The following is an 18,721-nucleotide window of genomic DNA, read 5'->3' as shown; positions in this document are numbered from 1 at the left end:
TGAACTAATTAGTTTTTGAAAAAAATATCAATTTAATTTTTTACGATAATAAAAGTTAAAATTTTTCATTATGAATAAGAAGTGTGTGTAATTTAGCTCTATTGATTTTGTATGTATTTTTATTTTGATATAAAAATCACTAACTGGATTTATCGATAATTTTGCAAGTTGATTGTTGAAATTTTTTTAATATCAAATTGGAGGGTCTGATTTTTTTTGTTATAAATTTTTTTTTAATTCCACAAATGAGAGGGTCCAATTTTCGTTCCTATCAAATCGAAAAGTCCGATTTTTGTTTCCAAAAAAAATTAGAGAATCTGATTTCTACATTTTTAAATCCGACACTTCTACGTTTGAGAGTAACACTCTTACAATCCATGATCATGAAAAACACCACTCCCACTTCAATATAAAAAATAATTTATGGAGGTGGATATATTATATCTTTCTATCAATTAATGACGTAAAACTTAACAATGATTCTTATATGTACAGTTAATTATTGTGATGTGTCTATTTATAAAAGATTATTACAAAATTTTACCAGTTTTAATAGGATTCGTGATAAATAGAAAACCATTGATAAATATTATATGAAAATTTAAAAATAATAAATGTTTAACCATTTAAAACTATATCATTTTTATGTTCACACGTGAGACACGCATTATTTATTGATTAATTATCCATTTTATTTTGTATTATCCATTAGCAAAAAATATATATCTACCATTTACTATCATAAAAAATTTATAATATTTTTTTAATAACTAATTAATCTTAAATTAAAATTTTCGAAAATCTAACTGGTATTTCACTCAATTTTTTATTAGTACAAAAGGTTAAAAGACTTCGGGATTTTTTTTGAGAAAAGCTCTGCATACAAGTCATTAGGGCTTGTATGCTTTACAAGTTAATTAACGAATAAACCCCAAAAACGCGATGCAAGATCTACGTTCTTCTTCTTCTTCTTCTTCTTCCTCTTCTTCTTCTTCTTTTCTTTCGTTTCTTGCCTTCTCTTTCTCCTTCTTCTTCTTCTTCTTGCTGCACGTTCTTTTTCCTCCTCCTCTTCTTCTTCTTCTTCTTCTTCTTCTTCTTCTTCTTCTTCTTCTTCTTCTTCTTCTTCTTCTTCTTGCACGTTCTTCTTCCTCTTCCTCTTCTTCTTCTTTTCTTTCGTTTCTTGCATTCTCTTTCTCCTTCTTCTTCTTCTTGCTGCATGTTCTTCTTCCTCTTTCTGTTCTTCTTCTTCATTTACGTGCTTTTCTCTCTGTTTTCTTTCTTCGTTATTCTTGATTTCCATTTTTTTTACATCAAACTCTGAAATCGTTTTTGAAGAAGAAGCAGTAGCAGAAGATGAGGAGGAGACAGAGAAAGAGTTCTGAAATATGCATAAGGTGTACTTCAACGAATTTTGGGTGTATTTCTTAAATCCTTTGGGTGTATTTTTGTCGTTTGGGTGAATTTCTGTAATCTCTTGGGTGTATTTCTGTAATCCTTTGGGTGTATTTCTATAATTGTTGGGGTGTATTTCTGTAATCATTTGGGTGTATTTCTGAAGTTCCATTATCTTCAAATTTGGCAAGAAAATTGTTTTCATGGAGAAAGAAGAAGAAGAGTCGTTCATAATGCATGATGTGTAGCGCGTTTTGGAAACAGGAAGTTGTTGAATAACGTGCGTTTTATTTACTCTTGAATGTAGAAGTGTGTAATGCGTTAATTAAGTATAATGCGTGTGTTTTATTGGACTTGTAAAACTTGTAAGCCAAAAAAATTTGTATGTATAGCAGGCCTTTTTTTTTTATCCCACTCAATAATAAGGTAGGAATTGAAAATAGAAGAAAAGATCCCAAACTAAAATATTTAATCACCGGAAAATTAAGATAATAAAATTAGTATTTTAATTTTGTACACATAATTATAACTATAAGTCTATAATTATATTATGATCACCATTTACTTTTATCTATCTTCTCTTTCTCATCGTATTAAAAAAAGGGGGGAAGAGGAGTTCATGAACTGCCTTTGACCTATGTGGTCCCCACCCATGCAAGGGATTCCCTTTCACGCGAAATGCAGGATTAAACTAACTAAACTAACCAATAAATGGAGTATCTTATATTTGCCTAACAATTTCATATTTATTTCATGTTTTCTTCTTCCTTTTTTTCTTACTTTTTTTTAAAAGAGAAGAGAAAATTAATAAATATTCCTTAAAATTTAAAACTATATATTTAATTAGGAAAAATATTTTTCACATGAAATTATTTATTTATTCAAAAATAAAATTTGGTTATGTTTTATGAGAAAAATAAGTCAAAATAAAAGAATTTTATAAACTAAATTATTACACACAACTTGAAAAAAAAAAGAAACATTACTACGAAAAATGTTGAATGAACACCAAATATCAGTGAATACAGGTTAGCCTATATTCTATAGTTTTTTAATAAAATAGTGAAAATAATTAAAGATTTTATAGTAAAATAATCAAATTTGTCACCTGAATAATCAATTTTTTTTTTTGATAACATAATCAAATTTTTATGAATAATATCTAAAATGGTCTTTAAATTTTCAAACGTGAAGTAAAATAGCTACTCATTTTCATAAATACTCAAATTAGCCTCTCAAATTAGGTTGAGGATCTCCATCAATTGGTAATTCAACTTCATTATTACAATGCTTACTTTAGACTTTTAAGTGCCAACATAACATTCCAAAAGATAAAATGACGTAAGAACCACATGAATATCATCAATTAATTGACTGAACTGAATTTAGTCTCTACCTCAATATAAAAACCCAAGTCCAAAATGAAAAAATCACATTCATCTTGATCAGTATGTAACCAAAAATGAAGCACATATTACATAACAAAGATGTAAGCAAAACATTAAAAGGCCAAATATGTAGCAAATCATGGTGATAAATGTGAAATCAGCAATATATATAAAGATCTGTAGTATCATTTTCTACAATTTGATAAAACTACAACCAACAAAAAATACAGTAAGATGCCAGAACTAAATGAAGTCATCCAATAACATGTGACAAGTAACACTTCTACCAAATACCATTGTGATACACACATAACCGCCAAATATAATTGAAAGTATCCACAAAAATTAACAATGAACATGTTTTAAACAAATTACTAACCATCAACACTTCCTAAAGGAGGAAAGAGAGAAATTGTTATAGCAGGAAAGAGAGATATTACACCAAATGTAAGTAATAATGTAGTAGAAATATGGTTATTATTGCCAGTGTTAATAAGTGAAGTGATTATTTATTTTGAAATCATATGCCTTTTTTTTTAGAAAATTAACATGCAGGTAAAGATGAGATAATAGACCTATTTCCCCCTGACAAGAAGGTTAACATTAAAGAAAAATTACTCTAGCTCTAATTCTTCACAATTATTATTAATCTCACTTGAAAAGACTATAGGGAAATGTTAAAAGAAAGCAGTGAATAACTCGCCCATCATTACTCAAAAAGCAAAACAAGTACAAGAGTAGCAGTAGCAGTTAACAGAAACGGAAGAGAAGATGAAGATGAATGTGGTTTTTCATTTTGGAGTTTAGGATTTTATATTGGAGCCTTGTAAAGGATAGTAGTGTAGAGAATGGTTAGTTAGTTTGTGACTTACTCAATAAAACTGTTAAGGCAATTAAGAATCTAACAGATTTTTCATATTAGGCAAAGCTGTTAGTTACTCATATTATTAATGTATAAATAGGAGTGCAAGTCTTGTATCTAAAACACAATCAATAATATTGCTACTTGATTTATTTTATTTGTTCTCTCTCAATTTCTCTTCTTCATTTACTGTTCTTCATGTTCTTTAAATTCTTTTTCAAATCTTCACATGGTATCATGAGCCAAGGTTCTTTCAATATGAGCCATGGTAGTGACACCCACTTTTTCTTCTGATTCCAAGTATATTCTTCCAGTTATCACAGATTTGCTGCATGAAAACAACTATAAAATACATGGCGCAAAACTATACTCATCACTGTACAGAGACAATCTTTAAGAGATTATTTTTCAAAAAAAAATTTCATCTCAATTTGCTAAAAAAGGTGGAAAACCATCAACTATATGAATTTTTTAACCTCTATGTACCAAGAAACATACCTACTGTACTCAATTCTACTTCTATTTCTAGCAATGTTAATAAAACAGCACTCACTTAAAAAAAATAGATGTTGATATAATTGCTCTATGGCATAAGAGACTGAGACATCCAACTCTAAAAGTTGTTCAAACTATTCTCAATAAATGCAATATTCCTTCATTAATTCTAGTTCTTTATTACCTATATATATGTGAGTTTTGTTCAATGGCAAAAATGCATCAATTGCCATTTTATCTTTCTACATCTATTCATACTAAATCTTTGCAATTAATTTATGTTGACATATGGGGACCATCACCAGTAAATTCAAGAAGCGATTCCACTAGGGAACCAACTAGGAGGGTAGTCAACTAGTTGAAAAACAAGAGGTCTGTTATAAAAAAGAAAAAATAACATTCCACTACCCTAATTTTTCGAATTTCAAAACTAGAAATATAAAGGATTGGCTTGAGTTGGCTTAAGTTATAGTTGGCTCCCTAGGCTTTTCCTTTAAAAAATGGTTTTCATTTTTATATTAGTTTTGTTGATGTATTTAGCAAATATACTAGTATCTTTCTTTTGGTCAACAAATCAGAAGCTTTTAAAGTCTTTAAACAATACAAATTGAGGATGGAGAAGTAAACAGGACACTCCATTTTAGCTCTACAATCTGAACATGGTGGGGAATTTACTTCTCAAGTTTTTACTGCATTTTTAGCATTAGAAGGTATTATTCATAGAATATCATGCCCTTATTCATCAACATAAGGCAATGTTGAGAAAAAGCACAGACATATTACTAAGGTTAGGCTTTCTCTCTTAGCCACGGCCTCATTTCCAATGATGTTTTGGGATGAAGCCTTCACAGCAGCTGTACACCTTATTAGTAGGTTACCAACTGCTGTTTAAGACTTTAAAACACCTTTTGAGGTGCTTTTCCATAGAAAACTGATTATGTATTTCTCAAAGTGTTTGGGTGTGCATGTTACCCTTTATTAAGACCATACAATAGACATAAATTTGATTATAAATCTCATTTATGTCTCTTTTTGGGTTATGATAGTAACTATGATGCTTTGATAAAATGTGACACATGGAACTTGGTTGAACCACCTCCTGGAGTTGCAGTTATTGCTATAAAAAAGGATCCACAAGGCAAAATTATCAAATACAAAGCAAGACTTATAGGGAAAGGATTCCAGCAAAGAGAAAGGGTGGACTTTGATCAAACATTCAATCCAGTTATTAAACCTCAAAAAATAAGAATTATTCTATTAATTGCAGTCACACATGATTGGAAACTAAGGCAGTTTGATTTTGAGGTGAGAAATAAAGAATAGTAGTATAGAGAATGGTTAATTAGCTTGTGACTTAATCAATAAAACTGTTAAGGCAGTTAGGAATCAACAGAATTTTCATATTAGGCAAAGCTGTTAGTTACTCATTATTAACGTATAAATAGAAGTCAAAGTCTTGTATCTGAAACACAATCAATAATATTACTACTTGATGTATTCTTATTCATTCTCTCTCAACTTCTCTTCATTTACTGTTTTTTATATTCTTTAGATTCTTTTTTCAAATCTTCACAAGCCTATCAACCAATTTGAAATACCATTTGATTATATTCATATAGTGTCTACGTCATTTTATTTTTAGAATGCCATGTTGATACTTAATAATCCAAGTCAATATTAAAGTAATGGAAGTTGAGTTAACCCCAAAGGGATAATTGGAGATTCACAAAACTCACTTTAAGGGACTTATTTTGATATTTATAAAAGTAAAGGACTATTTTAATTTACGCTCGAAAATTTGGAGACAATTTTAAATTAGGGATGACAAAAATATCTGCGTAGTGGATGATAAGAGATTTTAGCAGAAATCCACAAAATATATTCACTTATATATAAAAGCTATGTTATATTGTTTTGTTAGAAACTATTTTTATTTCATGTTTTTTAAATATGTATGTTGGAGATTGTATATATACGTGAATTATATTACATTGTGTTTTAATATAATAAATTTGTTTGAATTGTATTAAGTTATGGTCGTGTTAATTTTTTTATTTTTAAAAATATATTTTGTTGAGTTAAGAAATTAACTAAATTAATTAGTGATGACAAATATTATTTTTGGCAAAATAAATAATTAGAGTTGTTAAATTAATAAGTATACATTGCTAATTATTTATGTTATGTTGCAGGCCATAATTCAATTTTGGCAGCCCAAGTTGAATGAATAAAACAAAGCTAATGGGCTGAATGAAAAGTGTGATTAAAGACAAGGCCAAGTCATTCATATCAAACATATTTATCAAAGAAGCATAGCAAGGCACCACGGGTCAAAAAGAGAAGAACCCGATCCAAGCTTGAAATTGTTTTCAATTTTCCACCATCTTGCTCCAACCAAAGCAACGTTCCTCTCCTCTCTAATCAAGTCACATCAAGACTTCAGTAAAGTAAGAAAGAGAAAGAGAAGAAAAGCTTCCTCCATAAGCCAGTAACCAAAGAAGCAAGAAAGAGAAAATCTAAGCTTGAAGCACAGAAGCTAAAGCAGAAAATCTAATCCAAATCAAGCTTAAGAAAGGTAATCCATCTCGTCTTGCATGCATCAGATCTTCATCCTTTCTTCCCTACTCTCTGTTCTATCCGAAAATGGCATTCAAAGAAAAAGTTGATCTCTGTTCTTCACTGCTACAAATTCACGGTCACAAGAGATTCTTGGGGACCAAGTTGCATCTCTATGGTTCAGATTTGGTTGACCATTGGAAAATAATTTCGGTTACTCCTTCATGGCTTTCGATCAAGTTGGAAAAGTCAGAAGAAAAGGTTCCACTCTGATGATTGAGAAGAAAAAGTGAGTTTGTGGGTTGGTGAAGCTCAAGGCTCAAGATGTTGACCTTGGAAGAAGAACCAAGGAACATGCAAGGAGATAAAAAGAAGCTTGTTGTTCGTTCTGAAGCAGGGAGAGATAACCAGTGAACTTGAGGTGTTTGTTCTGAGAGAGCTCTTTGAAGAAGTTCAACTAACTGGACAGTGTAACCTATTCAAAGGTGCATTCCGCCAGTATGAAGAACTAAATCAGAGGCTTGCTAATCTGGTTTTTCACATAGCACAGAGGCTGTTGATGAAGTCAATCTCCTTCATGTTTTACTGATTGTGATGTACTTTTTTAAGCTCATCTTTCTGTAATTTCTTGAGAGAAAAGGCATTGTGAGAAAGCTTGAGAAAAAGCCAAGAGTTGAAAAAGGCTGAGTGAAACACTTGAGAGAAAAGCCTAGAGTTGTTTTCTAATTTCTTTAGGTTGGTTAAGTGTCTTGTATCTTGTACTTGAAAGGTATCCCTTTCTTAGTTGGGTTAGCACTAAGAGGTATAGTTAGGTATTAGCATAGCCAATGTCAAGTTAGGTTAGAACTTGAGTGTGATAGGATTGGGTCAATCCTGTGTTATTGGTGTATGTAATACTGTTAACTATAGTGAAATTCTTCCATAGTTGTGGAGGAGATTGGATGTAGGTTGCATAGCACAAGGCAACCGAACCAGGATACTTGCTGGTGTTAGCTTTTCTCTTCTCTGCTGTGTTCTGTTTTCTGATATTCATGAGACAAAAATAAATTGTCTCATAAATTTTCGCTGCTGAGTTTAAACAGAATCAAAACTGCAACTAACAAGGAAGGCATAGATTCAACCCCCCTTCTCTAAGCCTACCACAACCTTCATATCTATAGGTATTTATAAATATTTATTTTTTCTGTGAGAAGAATTAAACAGAATATGTGACAGAAATAAGACAAAGACATAACATTTTTCTAAATAAGAATGAAAAGATAAAGGAGAAAAATACCAATTTCATGAATTTTTGTTGCCATTTTGGGTTTAGACATTACTCCATTTAAAATATGTAAGGCTATTTGTAAATAAACATAGGACAACAAAAAAGAAGTACAAAAATACAAAATTATATCAGATAGATAAAATATAGACATAAACATATTATATCTTAAAAGAAGTAAATACTAAATTGGTATCCGAAAGATTCTGGTGCTGACAAAATAGTACCTGACTTTTGTTATTGACAAAATAATCCTAATACTGACATGGCCACCACGTTTTGATGACATAGCAAAACCCTTCCCCACCCTAATCTTTCCCCTCCAACGCACTTCCCCTTCCCCCTCTCCTCTTCCCCTTCCAGAATGCACTCTCCCCCCTCCCCAATCCTAATCTTTCCCTCCCCCTCCCTAACTCTAATTCCCATACTCACCCCTTCTGAACTCTAATCTCTTTCTCTTGCCCCTTTGAACCCTAATCACCTTCCCAATATACTGTCTCACACTCTCAACTCACTCTCTCCCAAAATGGCAGTGGAGCTCAACCTTTTTAGTCTTACAGTGTTATCGACACTGCACTATCGCCATCTCGTCGTCGGGTCTTCTGCGTCTACCAGTGTCGTCTGTCTCCTTTGTCAACATTGTGTTGTCTGTCCACTTTTACTGCTGTCGACTTCACTGCCTATATCTACTTGCTGCTCGCCCCCAGTCGTTGCCCTGCCTCCTCTGTCTGTGTTCGATCCTGACTCTGTCGTGTCGTGCCTCCTCTGTCTCTGGTGTTCTTCTTCTGGCCTTGTCTAAATCTGCTTCTTGCTTTGGTAGTGTCTGTATTAATCTTTATTTTATTTTATTTTGATTATTGTATATGAATTTGTTTGTTTTCTCTTAATTTTATTGCTATTAATTTTTAAATGATAAATTAACCTAAAAATTTGTGACAATTCATAATTTGGGGCAATTTTGTTGATGTTGAGGTTGTTGTTGCTGTGAGTGATGGTGTTGAGAAGGGAGAGGAAAGTGTGCGTTAGAAAAGGGGGAGTAGTGGAGATTGTTGTTGCTGTTGATATTGAGGTTATTTGTTGCTGCGAGTGGTGGGGTTGAGGGAGAGAGGAGTAGTGTGCGTTGGAGAGGGAGAGTGGTGGAGGTTGTTGCTGCTGTTGATGTTAAGGTTGCTGTTGATGCGAATGGTAGTGTTGAGGAAAAAAGGGAGAGTGTACATTGAGGAGACGGTTGTGATGGGGCTGCGATGGGAGGGGGGAGTGTGCATTGGGGATGGGGGCTGCGACGGGGAGGGAGAGGGAAGGGAAGGGAGTGTGTGTTGGGGAGGGGCTTTGGGGGTGGTTTGCCAAGTCACCAAAACACGGTGGCCACGTCAGCATTGTTCTTGCCAGAGATTTGATCCGGCGAGCTCGGGGTCACACTTGTAAAATTTTAAAATTTTTTAGGGACTATTTTGTCAATAACAAAAGTCAGATACCATTTTGTCAGCGTCAAAATATTTCGAGTACCGATTTGGTATTTACCTCTATCTTAAAATACTAAATTGATGTATCTTATGCTCTTCTTAATAAAAATATAAATATACTAATTTTTCTATCTTTGATTTTTATATAGGTAAACTACTAAAAATGCACTAGAATAATTTTATTGCTGACAAAAATGTATCCCGATTTTATTATTGACAAAAATATTTTTAAATAATTTAAAAATCAACAAAAATACTCATAAAGAATATTATTTTTTTTTGTAAGTGACAAATGACTTTTGCATTTAACAAAATGCTTATGCATTTAATCCAAAATTTTATAGGAATATTTATATAACTATTTTAAAAATATACAAAAAAGAGATAAAAATTTGATATCTATGTTTTTTTTATTTTTTAAAATTATTATTGGTTGTTGATAAAAAAAATCACAAAAAAATGTATACTTAGTGAAAAGTTACCAAATTTTGAGAATAAAAATATCTCATTTTTCTAATTATGCTTGCAAAAAAATAGCATCAAAATTCAATCTCTAAAACATTATTTGAGAATACATATTTAATGTTGGGCCTTTTTGTTACGTTTTAAAATTATTTGAGGACATTATTTTTGTCGATAACAAAATTTGAGTATATTTTTGTTAGCAATAAAATTATTCAAGTGCATTTTTAGTGGTTACTTTTTTTATATTTTATTCTAAGTGTCTTAATTATTCTTGATACTATCTTAGATAATGTCCTTTTGATTCACGTTACCTTGTCTTTACCCTAAAACTTACTAGAATTAGAAGTCCAGACTCTAGAAGTCACCTAATTGGGTGTCTTAGAGTGATTTCAATGGCCAAATTTTTTAGGTCTTTTTACTATGCTTGTTAGAGAGAAAAGAGAATCATACATTCGAGTAGAACTCAAAGTGAGGCTCTTTTCATTGATGACGAAAAAAGATGGTTGTGATTGAGAAGCACTGGCACGGATAACGATAGTACTCATTAGCAATATCAGAAAGACAACATTTAACTATGCATGTCCTAGGAAAAAATGAAACGAACCCAACAAATTCAATTAGATAGAAATCAAGAATTTCTCGCCATGACCAGGACAGAATCGTAGCAAAGTGACGGTGAAAAAACATGGTGATGATTCTCAACAACGATAGCAGCTTGCATTGTGGCAACGCACATATCAAAGTCAGTCGATACAGTGATGACGAGGTATGGAAGCTACATCTTCTTCACGTGGGAGAGGCAATGTTGCGGTGTCGATTTATTAAAAGTTTTGGTCATGAAAATAAAGCGAAGATGTAGCCAGCAGATATAGAGAAAAAGGGTGATCAAATTTAAGTTGGAATAGGATATAGGTTTTGTGTTTATTTGGATTGTTTTTGACACTAGACACTAAAAAAAAAAAGTGAGGTTCTTTTCTTATTTTGAAGAAAAGAATTCCTCTAAAGAAGAACTTTTTACTTTCAATAAAATATTAACATGCGACAATTAATAAAAAAATAAAAATATATATGATGTATATATTAAGTAGTGGTACGTTGCTCTTTATATATATATATATATGACCATTGTATATATATTATTTACGTATATATTTATTTTCATAATTTTTTAAATTTTTTAAATTTTTCTTTTAAATTTATAAAACTAAAGTTCTACTAATATTATTTTTTGTTCAAAAAAATAGATCCAAATTAATTGAATTTTTTTAATTATTTGCAAAAACTTTTTTAAAATTTAAATACCCAACAATCTCAAATTTTAAACACTCAAATTTCAAATCAAAATTTCATAATATAGTTGATCAATGCATGATTGAATATTTCAATTGATCCTATAATTTGTATCGACGAAAAAAAACGAAACATTTGGGAATTGAATTCACAACTATTGTGTAGAATTAAGTACTGATATAAAAAGGGGGTAGTTGCATATAAAAAATAATGGTATAAGATCAATAAAGTAGTTGTATAATTTGCTGGCTGCTACGATCAAGTTAGTCAAAACATAAAGAGTGATTCGAATGCTGATGATATAAAGGAGTTGGCCAATAAACTTTATTCCACAAATTATGGTCAAAAATTCACTTTTGAAAGACATTAGAATATACTTTGTTCGGAATAAAAATTGAGAAGCCAACTACTAATACAAACTGGAGGCTCAAAGAGAACCAAGATCAATGCAATTGGAGCATATTCATCATCATCAAATCCAAAAACACCATTGGCTGAGAAAATCGATGTGGATTCTTCTATTTGCCTACAAAGATAAAAAAAAGAGCAAGAAAAAGGAAAAGAAAAAAGCACAAATGTTAGAGAAAATGAACTAATGGATAGGAAAAAGGAAAGAGGAGAGGAGAGCAAATATAGAGAAAAGATTATGACAATCAAAGAAAAGGAGTTACAAATTCAAATGATGTACAATGCCTGCTACAAATAGCAGAGGATCGTGGCTTTCTTAGCATGTTGGATAGTATTGACTACATGCATTGGCAATGAAAAAATTGTCCAAAGACGTAAAAATATATGTACATAAGTGGTTATCGTGGGGTTGTAATCATAATACTTGAAGTTATAGCATCTTCAAACCTTTGGATATGGCATGTATTTTTTGGAGTTTCTGGTTCAAATAACGATTCAACATGTCAGATCATGCATCAACGTTCGATAATTTTTTAAATGACCGTGATGTAAATTACATTATCAACGGTGATAATTATACTATAAAATATTATTAGTAGAGGTATTTTCTTAAATGGGTCACATTTGTTAAATCAATATCAAAGTTACAAGAAAAAAATGCAAGTTATTTGCACAATACCAAGACAAACAAAGAAAAGACGTGGAGCGAGTATCGGAGTGTTGCGAGCACACTTTGCAATTATATGTGCTCCAACGTGCTTTTGGAAAAAGAAGAAGCTTGCAAACATAACGAGAGTTTATATTATTTGCATATATGATTATTGAGGATAAAAAAGAGACACTTATACAGAAAATTTTGCTCAAGGCCTAGAATATGACGATGTCGAAATGGCTTATCACAACCTCAATTGGAAAAGAAAGATTTTGTACTATACTATCAATTTCTCCAAAAAAATGCCCAACTTCGAAATTGGCAGTAGCATCGATAATTGAAAGAGGATTTGATCGAACATATATGACAATTTCACCATGCTTGTCGTCAACTATGGAATTTAACTATGTATTTTTTTATATTAAGTAATTTTGTAAATTAGTTTGTTACCTAGATTATTTCTTTATCAATAATAGGCTTACCATTGTAATTATTTTTTAGTGAGTGTACATAAAGAATACATAGTATATAAGGTGTAATAACTCAACAAATATTTTTTAAGGGGATTTCTCATTCTCTTCAACAATGAGAATAACTTATTTTTTTTCCCTCTCTCAATCACTTCTGGTTCATTAAACCATCAATATCACAGCTTGAACAGCTTAAGGCATGAGATTTTCTTCATGGTGCGGTGAGCGTGGAGAGCAACCAAGCTGTGAATCAAATTAAAAAAAAAAGTTGTGAATTGAGATCCAATCCAATTTTGCCATTTTTTTCTATTCCTAATTTTTCTTTCGACATTTTCTTTCCCACATTCTTACCTCTTCCTTCAAACTAATCCAATAGAGTTTGATGAGAGGCTCTTTCGCAAGATTCTTTCTTGGTGAATATAGTTATTCCGATCAACGAGTTAGAAGGAAGAAGATCTGAATCTTTATTACTTTGTGATTCATTTATTTCTCAAAATGGCGAACATGGTCAACAGATCCTCCCATGGTAGAGGTCGTGGAATTACATTGGCTTGCTCTTATTGTAACAAGCAAGGCCACACGGAAGATGTATGCTATAAGAAGCATGGGTACTCCTCCCATTTCTATCAACGGCAGCAATATAACATCACCATCAATCACGTGATCACTGAGGGGCATGATAATATACTCAGTGACAAACAATCCCAGTTCAATTGTCTCCAAGAGAATACTGGAATATCGGGTTCACTCAGAGTAAAGATTTGCCTTGTTAGAGTTGATCAAAGACAAAAGTGTGCAGCAATAACCTCATAATACAAATCAAATTTTGACTAATCCCATTCAGACTTCCACTCCAGGTAAAACCATTGCATTACATTTTAATGTGACAATTATGAGTATTATCACTCCAAAATCTGCACTATGGGTCATTGATTACGGTGAAACAAATCATGTGACTTTTGACTTAAAAGATTTTGTAAGTTTTCAAAATATTGCTCCAATCAATGTGATATTGCCAAATGGGACCAAAACTGTTAGCACCATCATTGGCACAATCACATTTTCTAAAATTTTTTCTCAAAAATATTTTATACATTCCTTCTTTTGATTTTAAGTCAAAGTTAACTTCAAATTTACATTGTCAACTGTTAATCAATGATAAGTATTGTGAGATACAAGATCCATCCACATCAAAGATGATTGGCATTGCTGAGTTTATAAAATGGTTATATACAATGAGTAGAGGACCGGAATTCTCTCACTTCCCCCTCTTCCAACAAAGCAAGCTTTATTGGCGGCAACTACGACTACTACTCATCCCACCACACATTCACACAGTGAGTACAACAACATTTGGCATCTTAAATTAGGACACATACTCATGTATAAATTGATTTTTCTGAAGAAGTATTACCCTTTTATAGATTGTATTGCTTCAAAACTTCCTTGTGATTCATGTCATTTTGCAAAACAAAAGAAATTATCTTTTAATCTTAGTACAACTGAAATAAAAGATTGTTTTGACTTAGTTCATATGGATATCTAGGGTCCTATTTCTGTCCCTTCCAATGAAGGACATAGGTATTTTTTACTGTGGTGGATGGCAATAGTAGATTCACTTGGATTTTTTTATGAAAACCAAATCTGAAGCATCACAATTAGTTATTAATTTTGTGAATTTTGTCAGAGAACAATTTGAAAAACAAGTTAAGTGTATAAGGACTGACAATGGATCAGAGTTCACTCTAAAATCCTTTTTGCATTAACAGAAATTTTACACCAAACTTCTTGTATAGAAACACCATAGCAAAACAAGATTGTAGAAAGAAAACACCAGCATATTTTAGGTGTTGCTAGAGCACTGCTATTTCAATAAGAAAGTTCACATTGTTTTTGGCAATACGCAGTTGCTCACGCCATTCACCTAATTAATAGGCTGCCCAGCACTAACTTGGATAATGCTAGTCCTTACAAGCTTTTGTATGGTAACTTACCTGACCTTTCACATTTAAAAGTATTTGGTTCTCTTGCATATGCCTCCACATTAACAAATTCAAGAACAAAATTAGACCCAAGAGCCAGACAAACAGCTTTTTTCGGTTTTAAATTAGGAACAAAGGGTTTTCGACTTATTGATTTAAAATTAAAGGAAATTTTCATATCCAGAAATGTAACTTTTTATGAAACTCATTTTTCATTTTTACATTCCACTAGCACTGACATTTCTGTGGTATCCACTCGTACTCCACAATGCATTGATCTTTTTCAATATGATACACCATCCACACATCATTTGCAATCACTCACACATACCACTCTAACAGATTCAAATGAACATTTTTCAAACTCAATGCACTCACCAATTTCTTCACACACCATTGCTCCCATTACCACACCACATACTAACAATGCACCTGCATCACAACACTCTGACATCACACATGACTGCATTACTAGAAAATCTGAAAGAATCAAGAAACAGCCTGCTTATTTGAAGGACTATCATTGTATGACAACCCAGACAGCTCACTCTAGTAACTTTGTCAACTCTAACTCTTTATACCCTATCTCACAACACTTGTCATATATGATAAACTAACCCCAAAATATAAGTCACTTTCTCTAGCCATCACCTCAAATCAAGAACCTAGCACTTATGAGAAAGCGACTGCACATGAATGTTGGAGAAAGGCAATACAAGATGAATTGACAGCTCTAGATCAGAATAGAACTTGGTGTCTCACTAAACTCCCAAAAGACAAGAAGGTTGTGGGTTGCAAATGGGTTTTTCGGATAAAATTCAATCCCGATGGCACCATAGAGAGGTACAAAGCGAGGCTAGTTGCAAAAGGTTCACTCAAGTGCAAGGAGTAGATTATGGTGATACTTTTAGTCCAGTTGTCAAAATGACTACCTTACGAGTAATGTTAGCATTAGCAGCGGAAAAGAAATGACATTTGAAACAGCTGGACGTCAACACTGCCTTCCTTCATGGAGATTTGGACAAAGAAGTTTATATGAAGATACCACCCGGTTTGGATGTGTCACAACCAGGTTTAGTTTGTAAATTGCAAAAGTCTCTATATGGGCTTAAGCAAGCAAGCAAGCAATGGACCATTAAGCTCACTCAAACTCTTGTGGATGCTAGTTATAAGCAGTTTTTTTATGATCATTCACTCTTCATCAAGAAATAATCTGAAAGCTTCACTGCCATTCTAGTATATGTTGATGACTTGATTTTAACCAGGAATGGCATTGGCAAAATCAATTTCATCAAGCAAAATTTGGATGACAAATTCAAAATAAAGAATCTTGGTGATCTCAAATACTTCTTGGGAATGGAAGTCGCACGCTCTAATTTTGGAATTCACATTTATCAGTGGAAGTACACCATGGACCTTCTCAGGATTTTGGTTATCTAGATTGCAAGTCTCTTTCTACCCCCATTTGATTATAGTCAGAAACTCTCAAAGGAATCAGGTACTATTTTAACAGATAACACTATTTACAAACAGTTCATTGGCCAATTCCTTTACCTCACAAATACTAGACCCGATATCTCTTATGTTGTGGGACGTTTGAGCCAATTTTTGGACTGTGCAACCACTTCTCACCTACAGACTTCTTTTCGCGTACTCTGATATTTAAAAGACCGACCTGCAACTGGTCTCTTCTTCTCCTCTACTTCTAATCTACATCTCACTGGATTTGCCGATGCTGACTGGGCTACCTGTGCCAATACCGTCGCTCCGTTTCTAGTTATTGCTTCATGCTTGGGAACTCTCTCATTAGCTGGAAGAGTAAGAATCAAACCACAGTTGCCAAATCCAAATCTTCTGCAGAAGCTGAATATAGGTCTCTTGCTGTTGCCACTTGTGAAGCTAGTTGGTTATCTTTCTTAATGGATTTCATTGGTTCGCCACTTCAAAAATCTATCACTCTATTATGTGACAATCAGTCAGCCATTCACATTGCCAATAATCCCATCTTTCATGAAAGAACCAAACACATTGAAGTAGACTGCCACATTGTTCGTGAAAAGCATTTGTCTGGTCTCATTCATCTTATGCAATTCATTCCAAAGATCAATTTGCTGATTTTTTTTTTTACCAAAACTCTGCCACCGAGTCCTTTTCTTGCTAATGTTTCTAAGTTAGGATTGTTAGATTTACACAATTCTAGCTTGCGAGAGGGTGTTACCTAGATTATTTCTTTATCAATAATAGGCTTACCATTGTAATTATTTTTTAGTGAGTATACATAAAGAGTACATAATATATAAGGTGTAATAACTCAACAAATATTTTCTAAGGGGATTTCTCATTCTCTTCAATAATGAGAATAACTTATTTTTTCCCCTCTTTCAATCGCTTCTAGTTCATCAAACCATTAACATCACAGCTTGAACAACTTAGGGCATGATATTTTCTTCATAGTTTAATCTCAAATTTTATATTATGTGTATTATTATTGTTATTTACGAAGTTAAACTATATTAATTTTAGTTATTTTAATTAATTAATTAATTAAGACTACAATAGAAATTAGTGATGGATCCAAAAAATTTATGTTGGGGACAAAAAATAAGATACTTTATTATCAAAAAATATATTAATCTCAAATTAAAAAAATGTATATTAATTATTCGAAAAAAAAATTTACATTAGTTACTAACTTTCTTCTTTTCAAATCTTGAAAATACTTCTCTTTTTGTTTTCATATTTTGAAAATGTTGAATAATTATTTCATTATCAACTTGATTGAATATCTCTCTTTCTATATATGTAACCAAACAATCATTCAACCACTTGTTTCCTATTTGATTATGAAGTCGACTCTTTATGATATTCATAGCAGAAAATGTTCTTTCAACTGAGATAACAACAAAGACAAAAAACAACGTCTTTTAAAATATTATAGCCAATCAGCATTAAATCTATGTAGAGAAATCTCAAAATATGTTTGTGAAAAATCATGTTCTCTTAATTGATAAAGACCTTTTTGCAAATAAACTAAGGAGTCACTAATATTACTCAATAGTCTTAAAAAAAACGTGATGTAGATGTCCCAATGCATATATCTATGTAAATCAAATTGATTTAATTCGAATTATATATTCTGGTACTAAATCGAATCAATTTGATTCAAATTAATAGGATTATTGTAAATCGAAGTTATTTGATTTGAATTACCAATGATTGATATTCGAAATATAGCCCATGAGTATTAAATCAAATCAACTAGATTCGATTTATCAGTTTAATTCGATTTAGTACTGATACAGATTATTGTTTATTTATTCTATATTAACTTTATAACATAAATGTCAATAAGGAAATACTCCCATTTGGATTCAAATAAAATATAAAAAAAATCAAAACGAATAAGAATAGAAATCTAATTTTTGTGTTTTAGTTTCGAAAAAATCTATATTTTTATAAACTTATAAATTTAAAACGGAACAATAAACTATTTCTAGAAATTCATTAAAAATCATTCTTTGACTCATTAGCATCTAAAGAATCATTACCGGGACTTTTGATGTTGAAAAAGTTAATATAAAGTATAGCCCTCCAAGGTGGCGTAGAGGTTGAAACTTGAATTTTTTTCAGAATCAGAAATAATAGATAGTTATACAATATAAAAAGACTAACTATATTTATACAATATATAATTTGAAACTTTAAATGTATTATTTCTCAAAGTTTAAATATATTTATACAATATGTAAATTTAAGACTTTAAATTTAAAGTTTCTCAAAGTTTTAATATATTTATACAATATGTAATTTGAAACTTTCAATTAACTTTGAAAAACTTTGAGAAACTTTAAATTTAAAGTTTTAAATTTACATATTGTACAAATATATTTAAACTTTGAGAAATAATACATTTAAAGTTTCAAATTACGTATTGTATAAATCAAGGTTGCGAGAACCGGACCGGTCAATAAACCGGTGAGGTCATTGGTTTAATGGTTTACTGGTTCGATCGGGGTTCAACCGGGGTTCAACCA

This window comes from Arachis duranensis, chromosome 4 (assembly GCF_000817695.3).
Source record: "Arachis duranensis cultivar V14167 chromosome 4, aradu.V14167.gnm2.J7QH, whole genome shotgun sequence".
Taxonomy (NCBI): Eukaryota; Viridiplantae; Streptophyta; class Magnoliopsida; order Fabales; family Fabaceae; genus Arachis; species Arachis duranensis.
The sequence above is the reverse complement of the archived record's forward strand: the minus strand, read 5'-3'. Positions refer to the sequence as shown.